Source organism: Sminthopsis crassicaudata, chromosome X, assembly GCF_048593235.1.
Source record: "Sminthopsis crassicaudata isolate SCR6 chromosome X, ASM4859323v1, whole genome shotgun sequence".
Taxonomy (NCBI): domain Eukaryota; kingdom Metazoa; phylum Chordata; class Mammalia; order Dasyuromorphia; family Dasyuridae; genus Sminthopsis; species Sminthopsis crassicaudata.
In genome coordinates this window covers 84,007,760-84,025,540 of record NC_133623.1, presented here as the reverse complement: position 1 = coordinate 84,025,540, position 17,781 = coordinate 84,007,760, and the positions used below count along the sequence as shown (strand labels likewise).

The window sequence follows — 17,781 nt, the reverse complement described above, 5'->3', positions numbered from 1 at the left end:
GGGTTCTGTTACTTACTCCCCCTTTCCGTTTAACAAGGGTGGCCTTCAGAATATGATGGGCCTGTTCCACCAGGGCCTGACCCTGTGGATTATAGGAAATCCCTGTAACATGCTTAATGGTGAATGTGGTGAGAAAGGTGGCCATCTGCTTAGAGGTATAAGCTGGCCCATTGTTGGTCTTTATGCAGCTGGAGATCTGCCTGCCCCCAATCCCTATTCTTCCATCCCCCAAGACACACACCCACCAACCTAAGGAATCCCAGAAATTCCTGCACTTTCTTGTCTAGACATCTATGAGGTAAGTCTCCCCCTCCTCTGGCCACTGCCCTTCCTGTCAATCTGCATCCACCCTTTATATTCTCTTCTGTTCCTTCTTCAACTTTTTCCTGAATTTCCCTCACCACTGTGGAGTTTGTGTACAGGGGTGTACCTGTGTGTGCGCCCTCCTGCCCGGGGTTTTCAGCCTGCCCTGATCTCTATCTTTGCAAGGCACCTTTAGGAGGTCCTTCAGTGGGGTGGAGGCAACAGGGAGAGCCTTTGTGGACACTGCCTCCTTCCTTTCTTCAAGTGTGTGATTCCATTCTTTTTTCTTCCCATCCTTAGATTGGCCTTGGTGAAGAGGAAACCCCAAAACTGAAAAATCCTTAAAGGAGAAAACCTCCTTGGACTCTGCCTCAAGGAGGGAACTCCACCCCAAGCACCAACAGTTTCATCTTTGTTATCTGGGTGGGGAAACCCATTGAATTCAATTCAAATTCTAACCCTGGCTGAAACCCAGTCAGGAGCCAATCTGGGGCTGCAACCACAGCCCCCTTCAGCTTGTAGCCAAAGCCCCCCCCCCCCCATTATAAAAGAGCCAGACTGGAGCCCTCTCTTTGCAGAGGTTCCAAACATGGCAGCCTTATGCCTGGCACGCCAAAGGATCTCTGTCCACTGGAACCCTGGTTCCGGTGCCCTTTCGTCTCTACTTTCGCCTTTTCCAAACCCCAGAATAAACCTTTTATCAATCTAGGTTTTCGGGTCTGTAAATTCCTTTACTGGAATGCAAAGGGGTTGCAGGGGAGCTCTACTTGACTCCCTGTACCCCAAACCTGCCACTAGACCTCAATCAACCCTAATTTCATTTAGGTACCCCAATTCTAGACCTCATCATTGGGACAGGGGAGAAAGGGGACAGTCCAGGAATTCTATCCTCTCCTTCACATCAGTTCTTTTCTTCAGTGTGCTTTCATGTAATACTATGTTTAGTTAATTTTTTCCCCCTGCTTTCAATAAGTACGTGGTGTGGTGAATGAGTGTTTCCATTTACCTTGTTTTGGAACAGATAGATGGGATTATACCTGACTCTGGGGCTCTCTCTTTTAAAGACGGAAAGAAGAGAGTTGTTTTCATGTTCACTCATTAAGAGGGATCTGGAGCTTTTATCATAGGACTATCAATAACATGGATTCATTGCTTTGACTACTTCCTATTGGTTAACTTTGACTTATTGAAAAAATGGATCTTAATGAATTTGATTTTATTATTTTTTTTCTAGTTCTATAAAATGAATCTTTAATAGTTTAATTGTTGTGACCCTGGACAAGTAAATTACAGTAGCTAGAATTGTCATTTCTCTTGACTAAGACCACTGACAAACAATTAAGCATTTTCCTGGGCTTTAGGTCTCTCTTCATTTGGAAAAAGAGTGTTTTCTCATTGTTTTGAGGTAGTCACTGGGTTGGACTTGTCCAGGAACCTTCCAAATATTTTCTATTTTTCGCAGGTTTTTTTTTTTTCTTTTCTCCTAAATGGAACTTCTCTTTCTATCTCTTCCTGCTTGGTCTTGTTGGTAGAACACAGAAAATCTGATGATTTACATGGGTTTCTTTTGTGTACTGCAACCCTGTTAAAGTTGTGAATCCCACCCCCAGTTTTGGGGTTTCCTTATTTGTTTTGATACTCTGGGGTGCTTTAAGTAAATCATAGGACCATCTATGAATAGGGATAGTTAATCTCCTCCTTACCTACTGTTTTCTAACCATTTCCCTTTCTTAGGTGCTCCAATTCACTACTGATCAGAGAAAATGCAAATGAAGACAACCCTGAGATACTACTACATGCCTCGCAGACTGGCTAAGATGACAGGAAAAGATAATGACGAGTGTTGGAGGGGATTTGGGAAAACTGGGACACTGATGCATTGTTGGTCGATTAGTGAACTGATCTAACTATGCTGCAGAACAATCTGAAATTTTGCCCAAAGGGTTATAAAACTGGACATACCCTTTGATCCAGCAGTATTTCCACTGGGCTTATATCCCAAAGAGATCTTAAAGGAGAGAAAGGGAGCCACATGTGCAAAAATGTTTGTGGCAGCCCTTTTGGAAACTGAATGGATGCCCATCATTTGGAGAATGGCTGAATAAACTGTGGTATCTGAATGTAATGGAATATTATTGTTCTGTAAGAAATGAGCAGCAGGATGATTTCAGAGAGGCTGGGAGAGACTTACATGGACTGATGCTGAGTGAAATGAGCAGAACCAGGAGACCATTATACCCTTCAACAACAATACTGTATGAGGATGGAAGTGGATATCTTTGACAAAGACAAGATCTAGTTCAGTTCCAAGTGATCAATGATGGACAGAATCAGCCACACCCACAGAAGGACCACTGGGAAATGAATGTGGACTACTTGGATTTTTGTATTTCTTCCCAGGTTATTTTTATCTTCTGAATCCAATTCTTCTTGTGCAACAAGGGAACTGTACAGTTTTGCATAGATATAATGTATCTGGCATATATTACAACATATTTAACATGTATAAGGCTGCCTGCCATGTAGGGGAGGGGGTGGAGGGAGGGAAGGGAAAAGTCGGAACAGAAGCCAGTGCAAGGGACAGTGTTGTAAAAAATTACCCAGGCATATGTTCCATCAATAAAAAGGTATAATAAAAAGACTACTCTGCCATTTGGTGCATATTAGTTTAGTATGGCCACTACATTGTTTTTTTATGATACTTTTAAGCAAAAATGTAGTTTACTTGTTATCTCTTTGCAGTAGATCTGTTTTTGGTTTTGTTTTATCTGAGATCCTGATTGCTACTGGTTTGTGTCTTGCTCTTCCTTGGTCCCACTGGACTTTTTAGCCAATTTTTAATTGCTCATTTCCCCAGCTTATTCGTTTGACTTTATATTTATATTAAAGCTTGTCTGTGTTTCCAACATGGGAGCACTTTGGGAAATGCAGTCTCCAACACATCAGCCATTCTGACACTGCTCTTCTCCCAGCTAGTTCTGCATGCCCATGGTTGCAGGGGATTGATTGAGGAAGACATGTGGTCCCTGCTTTACTGCTCTGGGCTGCTGGCTGTTCCCAGGAAGAAGCCCTGATCTCTGAGACTGCAGATAGTGCAGCTGCTCAGGGTCCCCGCTACCTCACCAGAGGCAGTTCTGGTCCTGAGGGTCCCTGAACCTTTGTGACCAAAAGTGGTCCTTGATTACTTAATTAACTTGGAAGACATGTCAGTGCCTCCATCATTTGCATTTTGATATTTTGTTGGAGATTTTTATTTATTTTTATTGACTGAGTATTCTAGAGCTGACTGGTGGTTTGGGAAGGAAATGGATGAAGTCACCTGGCAGAGAAGTCTTAGCCGCAAAGAGGCTTCCTCCTGTCCAGGCTCTGGGAGGTTTGTGTTACACAGAATTCAGTGCCCAGGATGCACAAAGAGGAGGACAGATGCGCATGCGCACGTGGGTGGCCCTCTGTCCCTTCGCACCGGTCCTGATCTCCTGTCTCCTCAGGCCTGGACAAAAGAGCCGATGCCGCCCTTCCCCCAGACCCCCTGCCCTGTCCCCTCCTTCCCCCCCCCCCCCGTTCTGCTTCTGCTCTGGGGGCTCTCAGGAATCCAAGTCCCGTCCAAGGCCTGGGCTTCGCAGCTGCTGCCGAGCTTTTGTGCTCTTCCTTTCAGGGGAGCCCGGGCCCCCTCCCTGACCTCCGCCTCCTGTTCTCCCCAACCACTTTCGGTAAAAGAGCCGCCCCCCCCTCCCCAAGCCGCGCTCAGCGGCCGTCCCGCTCCCAGCCCCGCAGCCCGGCCCGGGGACCCAGGACCCTGGTCAGCGCCGGGCCCTCCTGGTGGGAGAGGCACTGCGGCCCCGCCCTAGCGGGGCTGGGTGAGGAGGGCCCAGAGGAATGACAAGGGGGGGGGCTCCCAAGTGCTCCGGGCTAATGTCCCAGCGCCCCCTCCCCTCTCCTGAACCCCGCTCTCTCCCCCTCCCCCCGATCTGGGAGGAGCCTAGCCCCCCGCAGGTGACGTCACAGGGCCGCCCCTTCCCACCCTCTGTTCAATGCCAGTCTCCTTTGTCTGGAGGGGAGGATGTGCCGGGGCCGGGGCGGCGGGGGGTCTGTGCGCCCCTCACTCAGGCCCTGCCTCTCCGCCTCACAGCGACCCCTCCGTCCCCCGTCTTACCCTCGTCCTCCGGACGGACCGAGCCGAGGGTCCTGAGCGCCTAAGCCGCAGAGAGTGAGGGGGCCCCTCCCTGCTCCCGCCGCAGCCCCTCCCTTTGTCCTCTCCCATCCCAGCCCTTCCCTGAAGCCCCCTCCTCCGCGCCCGGCTTTCCTTCCTGCCCTGTAGGTGTGGGGGAGGGCGGCTACAAGGCCCGGGAGCATCCGCACCTTTGTCTGGGGGGGGGGGGGGTGTGTGAATGTGGCTGAGATCCTGGGCGTGGCCGCGTCTGTGTCCCTGAGGGGAGGTGGGGGGGGGCGGGAGCGGGCGCGCGGGTGCCTGCACCTGCCGGGTGCCTCGGGCCGGCTCCGGGCTCAGTCTGGGAGGCTGAGGGTCGGGACCGGGAGGGGGAGGGGCGGAGGCCGGCCGCGAGCCCCCTCTGGGGACCCTCCCTCTCCCCGGTCTCCGATGGGCGCTTCCACCTCTTGTTCCCAGTCCCTGCAGGCCCAGGCCTGGCCGGAGGCTCGGAACTCGGACAACCCGGGGGATCGGGGCTTTCCGCTCCATCGTTTTGTCCTGTCTGACCTCGGGGATCAAAGGGCACGGAAAGGTTTGCGGCCGCAGGCAGAGCTTAACGTGCTAAAATCCAAGCTAAAATATGGAGTCCTCAGAAAAAGAGGGAGGGGTGATCTTATTCCTCAGGATCTCTCCCTTTATAGAATAATTCACCTTTAACATCTTTTCTCTTAAAAGGGCTTCTTTCTTCACTTTACATAAAGACGCTTTAAGACTTTCCTTTCGGAAGAATTTAAGAAAGGATCTCTGCCCCTCCCTTCTCCAGGTCCCCTCTTTTGTATGCAGGCTTTGAATTAAATGGCATTTTGTTGTTGTAGTCCTTCTGGTTTCTACTGGCTTCGGATGAAAGGGATGTTTCCATGCACCTTTTCTGTGGAACAAAGAGGGGGATGGGTCCCTTAGCCTTTGAATATAAATGGTTTCCCGGCTGAGAGAAGAGAATTGTTTTAATGCGGCCTTCTCTCCTGATGAGGGCTTTGAGAGTGTTCTGTCATTAGGGTATTGAAAGCTTGGGTTTCTTCCCCTGAACATTTTCCGTACTTTTGACCTAGGGGAGAAGGATTCTTGATCCTGCAAGTGGGAATCCGTTTCTTCTCCATCTTGCATAGGCAGCCCCCCTCAGAGATTTTTGCTACAAACGTCTGTTTCCTCAGGTAAGTGTTTCTCTTCACATTTTCTCGGCATTAGGACTTTGGGCAACTTTATAGAAGCAGAATGAACCTGTCATTGTCTGTGATTTTCTCTGTTCCTTGTTCTGTCAGGATCTCTTTCCCTATCCATAGATGTGAAAAGTAACTTCCTCTTTGCTCCTCTAAATTGTTATAGATTTTTACCTCTAATCCATATACCCATTTGTAATTTAATGCCACAGTTGGTGTTCATGAGCTATCAAACTTCTGGCAAACTGCCTTTTCCGTATCCCATTATTAAAAATGAAATAGTGTGTCCTCCCCAGTCCCACTGCCGGCTCTCTTTGGATTTCTTATTCACTAAGTAATTTTATTTTATTTACTTATGTAAGTTGCACACATGGTCTTTTGCAGAGATTGATGTTTCAGTTTTAAAGAAGTTCATATTATTTTTTAGGCGCCTATGTATTTTCCCCAGGGCAAGAAATCAGAGCCAGTCATCTTCCTGAGTTCAGATCTGGCCTCAGCTACTTACTAACGGTGGTACCCTCAGAAAGTCATTTTGTTGGAGTCCAGCTCCTGTAGTGAGATGAGGATGTGACAACTTACCGGGGCCAGGCGGAGAAGTCCCGATTATGGACTCTTCGAAGTATATTGGTCAGAGAGACAAATGTATATGCCTCAAATGCTCATAGGTTTGATACGAAGTGCACTCTTTTAAAATTCCTACAGCCTAACAAAATCTCCTATGGTGTAAATGATTAAGGCCTGGATCTTGAGTACTTAGACAGAGATGTAAATAGTTGAGATATGCATCAGTATAAAGTTTATTATACCATTGTCTCAGGTATCTTTCTCCCAAATACCTTTAGTCTCCTGGTGGACATTCTTTCCTGTCCTAAGTTCAAAGATGTAGCTTTTAATCCAAAGAGGAGTGTTTGCATTTTGCTTCAGCCTCTACATTATTAATTTATTATATTGACAAGCAGTCTCTGCTATTTCAATAAGGGAGTTTTGGTAAGCCAAGTTATTGTAAGACTCAAAGCCTGAAATTGAGTCTTACCTCCTAGTCCTCTACAATTCTTCCCTTTTTCAATTAAAAATGAAGTCTATGGACTTCAGTTCTCATAGTTGAGAATGATTGCAGAACATACATGACAGCACATGGGGCTAAGCCAATCAGTAGCAAAATAAAACATGTGAGAGGAACAAAATGCAAAGCATAGAGGTCATATTATTTACAGTATTTACCTTTTTGATCACTCAAATATTTGGTTTATCATTAACATTTATCATTTAACATTATCAGGATCAATTCCCTGGACACTCCTTCTTGCCATGTTTGTTCCTAAAAAGTTTGGAATCGAGATTCCAAATTGCTCACATGATTCCATGTAGATGATTGTTCCACTAAGTTTAATTCTTGTTTGAACTCATAATCTACATTAATTTTTCTAAAAGCTCATGATACACTTTTTGCTAATTTTTCTGCGAATTGAGCAATCTGAACAGTTTTGGTAAGAATTGTAGCTGAATCAGCAAGTGTTGTTAATAGTTGATATGTCTGCTAGAATTCCATCAGTAAATAATCCCACAAATCTTTTCTACTACTACTGCTTTCTATTTTTCTTTAATGTTGTCTCAAACATGTTCACCTGCTGACCTATACCAATTGTCATTAATCTTATTAGACATTATCACATAGAATGGATGTTCCATAATAACAACCCTAGGTATTGAATTTAACAAACAATTGAATAGAAGTAAGACATTGGGCTAAAATACAATTGTAACATTTTACAATATATCCTTCTAACACATTCATGATTTGGATTCTAGTACCATTCATTAAAGTAGTATCTGCAGTTAGAAATACCTGTGGCTGTTTTAAAATATGCTGTACAGTATATCTCTGAGAGGCTTGAAAACATCATGGAATCCTTTATGTGAGATGTGAAAAATTGTGCCCTTCTAAATCTGAAATACAGGAGATTCATCCAGAGACTGGATAATTTGGAGTTCATTCACCAATCATTTCCAATTCCCCCCTTTAAATGAATAGGGCTCAAAGTCCTCTGGGTGCCAGGGGGATGATCTCATCTTCTGAAACTGCTTCCTGCTGAGAATGGGTGTAGATTTGAGTCACTTGCAGGGTCCCATCTTTTTATGGAGCGGGTGGCAAGGTGGAGCTGTCTGAAGTGTCCAAAGGCTGATTTAATTCCTTGAAGCTGGCCAAAGCAGCTGTAGCTGACCCAGATCTAGAATACAAAACCATTCTAACACATACAGGTTAGCATGATCTGAGATAAAAAGACAAGTCCACAAAGACTTCTATAAGATATACAAAGACCAATGTAGTTTGAGCACCAATGTTCAGGCAATGAAATATATTTGTATCACAGGACATAGGGTATGTACCAATCTTACAGATGTTTCAGTTGTCGTTTCAAATGAACAATAAGATAACAGTTCATTCTTATGGACAATCATGTTAATTGTTCTTACATTATTTCGGAAACCTATAATTTATTTCACCAAATATCTATGTATCTATAACAAATAGACGACTAGTCCAAATACTCATTCATCAAATTGCTTAGGATATATTGACTATATATTTTTCATATTGAAAACAACAAGATATTATATACTTGAATTTGTGTTGACTATTTGCTTTTATCATAGGAATTTGTCATAAAAGGAAAATGTGGAGGTATGATAATATCATCAAAAGTCATTCTTCAGACCTCAGTCTGAGAGCACACCCGTGACCACATAAAACTTCCTTAGTTTAGATTGATACCCAATTCTAATAGCTTTACTTTATCAGATTCAGGAATGATCAAATATGAAACAAAGAAATGGAATTGGGAAACGGAGTCAGAAAGATCTCACTTAGAGCAAAAGCTCCCAACTCTTATCCTATGAGGCTCCTATTTGTTCAGGGTCACATTTCTCTGAGTAGCTTGTGAAATTTCTCTCCAGTGGTAGGTTACTGTCTTCGTGATCAGACAATCAAATTCAAATTCAAAACTCAGAAATAATGTATCAGTTACTGTCCCAAGAGATTTCATCTCCCATATCAAATTCTACTAACTGCAACTTAAGGCCACATAAATTCTCTCTTTTACCAAAGTTCACCAAAAGTTTACCAAACTTAAACACATAAAACATTGTTTGATTTATTTCATATGTTAAACATCCTGGTGTAAAGGATTGATCAATAAATGAACTTACAGGATTTTTATATATAATTTCCTTATTATATATGTTACTGTATCTCTTAAACAGGCTCATTTTTCGGGGCTGATGACCTTATCTATCTTGAATGTTTAAGAAAACTGACAAGCTTAGAAACAAAACTTTGGGCAGGGGTCCCAGGGAAGGAGCTGAGCTGTTTGTTGCCCAGCCCCCACCCTTCATCCTGTTTTGATGGGCTATACTGTATATAACAATTATCAGATTTAGTTTTGACATGATGGCAATAGCTCCAAATAACTTAGTTAACAATTTTTAAATTGTTTTCTGAGAATAACCAAACAGTTTTTGTTCTATTTTTTCTATTAGTTTTCTAGCAGCGAAGAAACATACCTAATTCCTTAGCTTACATTTACAAAATAATTTGAGATAGGATGAACAAGGCTAAATTGAATTTTCACCTTCTTAATAGTTGACACATCTATTCTGTTTCCAAACTGCTGAGTTCTCAGAGATGATTTTCATTGCCTTAAATAATTTTACTTTTTTGTTTAGAGAGAAGGCAAGTCAAGTCAATGTATGTGTGTGTATCTACATAGATAGATAGATAGATAGATACACACCTGTACACACACACACACATACACGCACACATACACATACACACACACACACACACACAGCATAGATATGAGATTTATACGACTTTTATTCATGAAATGTTCTAGACAAACTGAATTTTCATTTTGAATATTTTCCAGTTTTAGACAAATCATTTTTCCTTGGTGAGCTAGGAAAGACTTAAGATGTAAATTTTTTTTGCATCTGGGCCTTGGGAAGTCTGATTCTAGATAATTCAAAAGCAGGATGATTTTTGACAGTTTTTAAATTAGCTGTGAACTGCTTTTCTGTTTTCTTAAATATAATGCAAATAGATTACAATTTATATATTCTTATAATGGGCTTTGATCATTATATCTCAAATAACAAATTATATTTTATTTCTCTCCCTCTTATCCTTTCTTTGGGTCAGGGAAGGAAAAAGAAAAGAGAAAGGGATTCCATACACTTTCTTCCTAGGCCTAGTGAGTCCTAGTTGAATTTGCTTAATGTAATTTACACACCCAAAGAATTATCTCAACATATTGGTCACATCTAAAATCCCTAAAGTTATCAAACTATGAAGCAATTTAACATTCATATATCATTTGTCTTGTTAAGCGACAATCAACATTAGTTGTCTTTACAAATCAGAAAATTGGTCAGATATAAATTAATTTGCCAGAGATTGCGTAGCTATTCCATTTCTGTAACTGAAATAAAGAATGGAGAATTTACAAAAAAAGGAAAGATGATGAGTGCCTTATGCGCTCCATACTACCATGCTGAGTGCTGCCATGCTGAGTGCTGCCAGGGGCACCCAGATTCTTTTCAATTGCTGGACAGAGACTGATGAATGAACTGGGGTGTCTGGAGACAGGATTCTGAGAATGGTGGAGTTTGACCCCCACCCTGTCTGCATTCCTCCAAGCTTGGTTAGGCGGGAATTTTTTGCAAGGTTTTGAGTCTATAGCTATTAATGCTTTCTCTACAATACTTTAACATATGAGAGAAGTTAGGAAATAATGATAAGGATGACTTCAATCCCATCAGCAATCCTTCCAGAATCTCACTCCCACCTGGAGTGGGAGATTACTTCAGACAAGATAGGATTCAAAGTAAAATTAGTAAAAACTGCTATTTTCCTAATTATTGTTTTTTATTAATTTCCAAATTCCATCATCAATTTCTCCAAATTTTGAGACTTTTACTAAGGCTTTTTGCTCACTAAACTTTTGAGAATCTGTGAGATATTATTTTAATTTTATTTTCTAAGCACTTTTTCTGTGCATTTTCCCAACCTTTTGGCCAGAGGTTTTAGGCTCTTTTTTTTCCAGGAAATTTTTCAGTGTACAAACTATAGCACAGTGGTTTTTACCTGGCTGGTTGCCTATGACTCTTTTCAGGTAACAAAATCTAGCTCGTACACACATATGACATGGACATTCTGCACAGAAACAGACAGAAACAAAAATGACACAGAAGAGAAATATCCCAATTTTGTATAACACCATAAACTTGGAAAAAAAAACAAACCCAACATCTTATCCAGTTATTATCACTTGGGGAAGCATCAACCATTCTTTTACACACTCACACACACAAAAATTACTAAGAAATCTTTTTAACTAGCAGACTATTCAGGACCAGGGCTGTTTCAAAAAACAGAAACATCTGCTATCTGAAAAATAATTAAGATGATCTTGATTGGTGTATGGTGTAGTATTAATTGCATTTAACTCCTGTGTATTTTCAAGTGAAGGGTTAAAAACATATTTAGTAATAGTGTTCAAAGACAAGGGTAGGAAGACATCTTGAATGAAGTTTTCAATGCTATTTTTATGCTAAGGAGGGTTTTTACAGAAAAAAGAGACAAGGGTCTTTTTAGATAAGCAAAAAAAAAAAAAGGTATGGTATTCCTGGGTCATCTTCAATTTAGGGCTTTTTTCAAGCTTTGCCTCTCAAACCCATCTTTCCAGGGGATTTAAGGCACAATCTACAGTCCCAATAGAGGGAATGCATGTACAAAGAGGCTAACTTTGGTTAGTCAGTTATGGAAATACCCATGTTTAGTCACGAATTGTAAAATTAGTAGCTAAAACTATTATCAATTTGACCTTAGTGCCTATTCAATAGAACTTGCCAATCATTAAGGCTCCTTGAATCAGTATCACCCCCATCTGAGGGCAAACACAAAAGCCCTTCTGAGACTGGATAGCCAAACACAGCCAAGCTGTCCCAGTAACAAGAATTTCTTTGCTCCTCCCACTGCTTGCAACTGATCCCAGCTTAGTTGGTAAGATTTCTTTTAGAATTTGGATTAGGATTTCTTTGTAAAATTTGAAATAATTTTTTCAATTCATGTGTTCCCAATTTCAAATGCAATTTTATCCAATTAATATCCCTCACTAACTCCTGGTAATCATTTAGAGTAACCGAATTGTAAGTATAATTTCCATTTTAGAAATGGCCAAAAATCAGTGACAGGTTGCATCCAGAATAGCTCCATTCTGCTGCTATCCAAAACCTTCACCACCCCAAATTTTTTATTTTTCATATACATATTTTTAAATTTTTATTTTTGTGCTTTTCCTACTTTTGTAAGGTATTAATAATACTGTGCTATTTTTATCCCCTCTGTATTTAAGAAAAATTTTCCTGGTGAGAAGAAGTAAAGCAAAGATATATTTTCTTAAAAATTCAAAATAACTTTAAACCTTGGCAATGCTTGTAAACTGCATTTTAAAATAAGCCCTAGCATATCAGAAAGAAGTGGACTCCAGTGGGTCTCGATTGGGGAGAAAATATGGTTCATGTTCATAATTAAAGTACCTATGAGAATTTGATAAAAAAAAATTTTAAATATTAAGTTTTTTCTGATTTTTAAGTAGTCCTTTGAAAGGTGGAAGTAAGATAGTTTGATTTTCCCACAGCTAATGCTCCCTTAAATTAGCATTAGCTTTTTTTAAAGGCAGGTTGTTTCAATTGAGTTTTAAAATAGCTCCCTTTACTGATTAAAAAAAAAAAAAACTGGCTAGCATCTTTTAATTTAAATTGAATTATTTAGATCAGGAGCCAGAAAGACTATTTGTTTTTCAAAAGGAACAGCCCTTTCTCTTCCTTTTAGTGCTTTTAAAGTGTTTCCTGAACTAGTTCCCTAGATATAAGAATTTGACTTTTCTTCGGGTCTGTGTCTATGAGAGATATCCCAGCAGGAAGCCTAGGGGAGGGGAAAAGGTGCTACTTCTTTCCATCTTCAAGCATTTAGACTTCGTAGTCTCTGCCCTCCTGTCTTCCTCCAAGGTATTGATAAAAGAATGTACTTTAAGGATTTAAGGGATCTGTCTCTGAGGGTGGGAGAAACACACCAAAATAGAGATTACAGAAATTGGAAGATCTCCCAGTCCTTTTCCTTTTAATTAACTGATACATTCAGACAGTATCTGGTTTATTTTGCCTCACTCCAAATTGAATATGTATGCTCTATTGATATCAGCTGGATAATAATCTTATAAATGTTATCTTATTATGTGTATATAATATCTGATATCTTATATTCCATATTTACTTGATATTTGATATCTTTCATCTGTGTTAGCCTGGTGATAAACTATTTGTATTGCTAAATTATTTCCAGTGATAAAGTGACTGTTGGCGATCCCCTTTTTTCCCACTTTATCCTCAATTTTTGTTATTTAATTCCCCACTTACCTGAATGGTACACACGTGTCTTAAGTGGGTACCCTTCTACAGAAGCTCTGTCCAGGTTCCGTCTCTAGTTTGACGGCCACTGTTAGAGTCCAGCTCCTCTAGTGAGATGGAGGATGTGGCATAGCGGGGCCGGGTGGAGAAGTCCTGATTATGGTCTCTTTGAAGTTTATTGGTCAGAGAGACAAATATATACATACCTCAAATACTCAGGTGTGATACAACGTGCACTCTTTTAAAATTCCTGTAACCTAACAAAATCTTCTATGGTGTAAGGCAGGGCTTCTCAAATACGGCCTGCGGGTCAGATGCCGCCCGCTGAGGACGTTTCTGCTGCCCGCCGGGTTATGGCAAATGGGCTGAGGGGCAGAGACAGAGTGTGAGGTTTTGTTTTTAGTCCGGCCCTCCCACAGTCTGAGGGACAGTGAACTGGCCCTTATTTAAAAAGTTGGAGGACCACTGGTGTAAATGATTAAACTCCTTAAGCCCTGGATCTTGGGTACTTAGAGATGTAAACAGTTGAGATACTCATCAGAGTAAAGTTTATTATACCATTGTCTCAGGTATCTTTCTCCCACATACCTTTAGTCTCCTTGTGGACATCCTTTCCTGGCCCAAGTTCAAAGGTTTAGCTTTTAATCCAAAGAGGAGGGTTTGCATTTTGCTTCAGCCTCTAGATTATAATTTATTATATTGACAAGCAGTGTCTGCCATTCCAATAAGGGAGGTTTGGTGAGCCAAGTTATTGTATGACTCAAAACCTGGAATGGAGTCTTCCTCCTGACTCCTCTACATCACTTAACCCTGTTTACCTCATTTGTCAAATGAACTACAGAAGGAATGGCAAACCCTTCCTGTCTTTGCCAAGAAAGCCCCAAATAGGATCAGGAAAGAGCAGACAGGACTAAACAATAACAATTGGTGTCAAAATCTTAGATTTTTAGTGTACTTTGAGATCTGTTCCTGATAATTACTAATCCAGAACCCTCCTTATCCTCCTTCCCTCCATCAGTCCTGTCTATTTATTGTTTTTTTTTCCTGTTTCTTACATCACCAGGGTATCCCATGGATTTTGCCCTCTTCCTGTCAGTGCCATGCCAGGTAACAAATCTCATTTGTTGTTTTAGAGAAGAAAAGAAAATTGAGCCTTGCTGTCTGATGCATTTGGGAAAAGGTATGCACATGTGCAATAGCTGTGGCCCTGGGGCAGCTTGCCTGCTCTACCTGGACCTCGAAGCTTCCCAGGTGTGGCCATCAACCAGCTGATTCATGAATCCCCTCTTTGAACATGAGATATTTCAGGGGGACCTTCCACAGCTACCCCATCTCATAAAAACCCAACATATAAGATGAAACACACCACAGATGCTCAACATTTGTCGAGTGATTGAATTTTATACCTGTGAACGGAGGTAAAATCTGGTTGAAATGAACATTAAAGCTAAGACAGGTGTGTGTGTGTGTGTGTGTGTGTGTGTGTGTGTGTGTGTGTGTGTGTGAGAGAGAGAGAGAGAGAGAGGGGGGGGAGGAAGGGAAGGAGAGGGAGAGACAGACAGATAGACAGACACAGAGAGAGACAGACAGAAAGAGAGAGAGAGAGAGAGAGAGAGAGAGAGAGAGAGAGAGAGAGAGAGAGAGAGAGAGAGAGAGAGAGAGAGAGAGAGAGAGAGAGAGAGAGAGAGAGAGAGAGATTGAGATTTGACTTGTTGGGGTCAGGGAAGGTGAGTTTAAAGCCTCATAGGTTTCAGGGACCCTGAAAAGATACCTTACAGCTTCATAAGCCAACCTGCTGCGCTGTGTCCACTGGTGAGAATCAGAAACAACTGAGTTCAAATCCTGCCTCCCATACTTACAATTTGTGTGACCCTTATCAAGTCTTTAAGACTCTTCCCCGTGTTAGAGTCAGATTGGGCTCATTAATCTCAATGCTGAGAGGGTTTTCTGGGTCTCTTCTGTCTATATTTGAGAGGAAACCATCTTGGAAGGACACAGAGCAGCCAAGGAATGGCACAAATTGTAGTCCACCCCCATGGGAAGGCGCTGGACTCCCCAGAAAGAAGCAGCCCTCACCAGCATGGAATGTATAGCTCAGTTTCTCAGGATTCCTGGGGCAAATTGTGTTGTAGAAGAAAACCTGCACTCGAGACCACCCCAGACTGTTAAAGGGGAGACGGACAGATCCCCACATATGCGTCGGGCCAGGTAAGCTATTTGCTGGGAGGGGGACACAAAAGGTTAAAAGCCAGAATGACTGGGGATCAAGAGCAAGTGTGACTCGGGGTTCCTTGGAACTGTTCTTCCTCTTTCCATTAAAGGTAGTTTGCATTCTCTGTGGAATTGCAGGGCCTGCTCACATTCCCTTGCAGCCACCACACACTAAGACTAGGGACGGTCCTGTCTCAGACAGAACAACTGGCGTTTTTCCTCAGGGCAGGTGGTGAATTCAGAAAGGACTGAGACCCTGCAGAACTTCAGAGCCCTGGCAATGAGCTCTTTCTTTCTCCTTCCCTGGCTGCATGGCATCCTCCTCAACCATGGCTTCCCAGCAGTTTTCTGGGGCTTCCAGAGGGGGGTTCAGGGGTTAGAGCACTGGGCGGGGAGTCAGGAAGACCTCTGTTCACAGGCAGCCTCAGGCCCTTGGTGAGCATGTGGCCTTGGGCAAGGACAAGGCCGAGCGTCCAAGGCAAGCATTCTTTGCTCTGTCTGCCCCTTCAGTAAGAGTGACTCCCCATGTGAAGGCGTCCCTGCTCTTAGAGTAGTCTGAGGCGCTAAGAGGTCAGACGGGGTGGAGGGAGGGAAGGGAAAAGTCGGAACAGAAGCCAGTGCAAGGGACAGTGTTGTAAAAAATTACCCAGGCATATGTTCCATCAATGAAAAGGCATAATAAAAAGACTACTCTGCCACTTGGTGCATATTAGTTTAGTATGGCCACTACATTGTTTTTTTATGCTAGTTTTAAGCAAAAATATAGTTTACTTGTTATCTCTTTGCAGTAGATCAGTTTTTGCTTTTGTTTTATCTGAGATCCTGATTGCTACTGGTTTGTGTCTTGCTCTTCCTTGGTCCCACTGGACTTTTTAGCCAATTTTTAATTGCTCATTTCCCCAGCTTATTCGTTTGACTTTATATTTATATTAAAGCTGGTCTGTGTTTCCAACATGGGAGCACTTTGGGAAATGCAGTCTCCAACACATCAGCCATTCTGACACTGCTCTTCTCCCAGCTAGTTCTGCATGTCCATGGTTGCAGGGGATTGATTGAGGAAGACATGTGGTCCCTGCTTTTCTGCTCTGGGCTGCTGGCTGTTCCCAGGAAGAAGCCCTGATCTCTGAGACTGCAGATAGTGCAGCTGCTCAGGGTCCCCGCTACCTCACCAGAGGCAGTTCTGGTCCTGAGGGTCCCTGAACCCTTGTGACCAAAAGTGGTCCTTGATTACTTAATTAACTTGGAAGACATGTCAGTGCCGCCATCATTTGCATTTTGATATTTTGTTGGAGATTTTTATTTATTTTTATTGACTGAGTATTCTAGAGCTGACTGGTGGTTTGGGAAGGAAATGGATGAAGTCACCTGGCAGAGAAGTCTGAGCCGCAAAGAGGCTTCCTCCTGTCCAGGCTCTGGGAGGTTTGTGTTACACAGAATTCAGTGCCCAGGATGCACAAAGAGGAGGACAGATGCGCATGCGCACCTGGGTGGCCCTCTGTCCCTTCGCACCGGTTCTGATCTCCTGTCTCCTCAGGCCTGAACAAAAGAGCCGATGCCGCCCTTCCCCCAGACCCCCTGCCCTGTGTCCCCTCCTCCCCCCCCCCCCCCCCCCCGTTCTGTTTCTGCTCTGGGGGCTCTCAGGAATCCAAGTCCCGTCCAAGGCCTGGGCTTCGCAGCTGCTGCCGAGCTTTTGTGCTCTTCCTTTCAGGGGAGCCCGGGCGCCCTCCTTGACCTCCGCCTCCTGTTCTCCCCCAACCGGTTTCGGTAAAAGAGCCGCCCCCCCCTCCCCAAGCCGCGCTCAGCGGCCGCCCCGCTCCCAGCCCCGCAGCCCGGCCCGGGACCCAGGACCCTGGTCAGCGCCGGGCCCTCCGGGTGGGAGAGGCACTGCGGCCGCCCCCTAGCGGGGCTGGGTGAGGAGGGCCCAGAGGAATGACAAGGGGGGGGCTCGCAAGTGCTCCGGGCTAATGTCCCAGCGCCCCCTCCCCTCTCCTGAACCCCGCTCTCTCCCCCTCCCCCCGATCTGGGAGGAGCCTAGCCCCCCGCAGGTGACGTCACAGGGCCGCCCCTTCCCACCCTCTGTTCAATGCCAGTCTCCTTTGTCTGGAGGGGAGGATGTGCCGGGGCCGGGGCGGCGGGGGGTTTGTGCGCCCCTCACTCAGGCCCTGCCTCTCCGCCTCACAGCGACCCCTCCGTCCCCCGTCTTACCCTCGTCCTCCGGACGGACCGAGCCGAGGGTCCTGAGCGCCTAAGCCGCAGTGAGTGAGGGGGCCCCTCCCTGCTCCCGCCGCAGCCCCTCCCTTTGTCCTCTCCCATCCCAGCCCTTCCCTGAAGCCCCCTCCTCCGCGCCCGGCTTTCCTTCCTGCCCGGTAGGTGTGGGGGAGGGCGGCTACAAGGCCCGGGAGCATCCGCACCTTTGTCTGGGGGGGGGGGGGG

The 17,781-nt window shown here is 43.9% G+C and overlaps 1 protein-coding gene across 1 annotated transcript in view; it reads left to right on the top strand.

Moving 5' to 3' along the window:
* LOC141549151 (transcriptional regulator ATRX-like) overlaps nucleotides 1–17,781 on the top strand; it is a 463,311-nt gene that overhangs the window by 139,846 nt on the left and 305,684 nt on the right. The window lies entirely within an intron of this gene.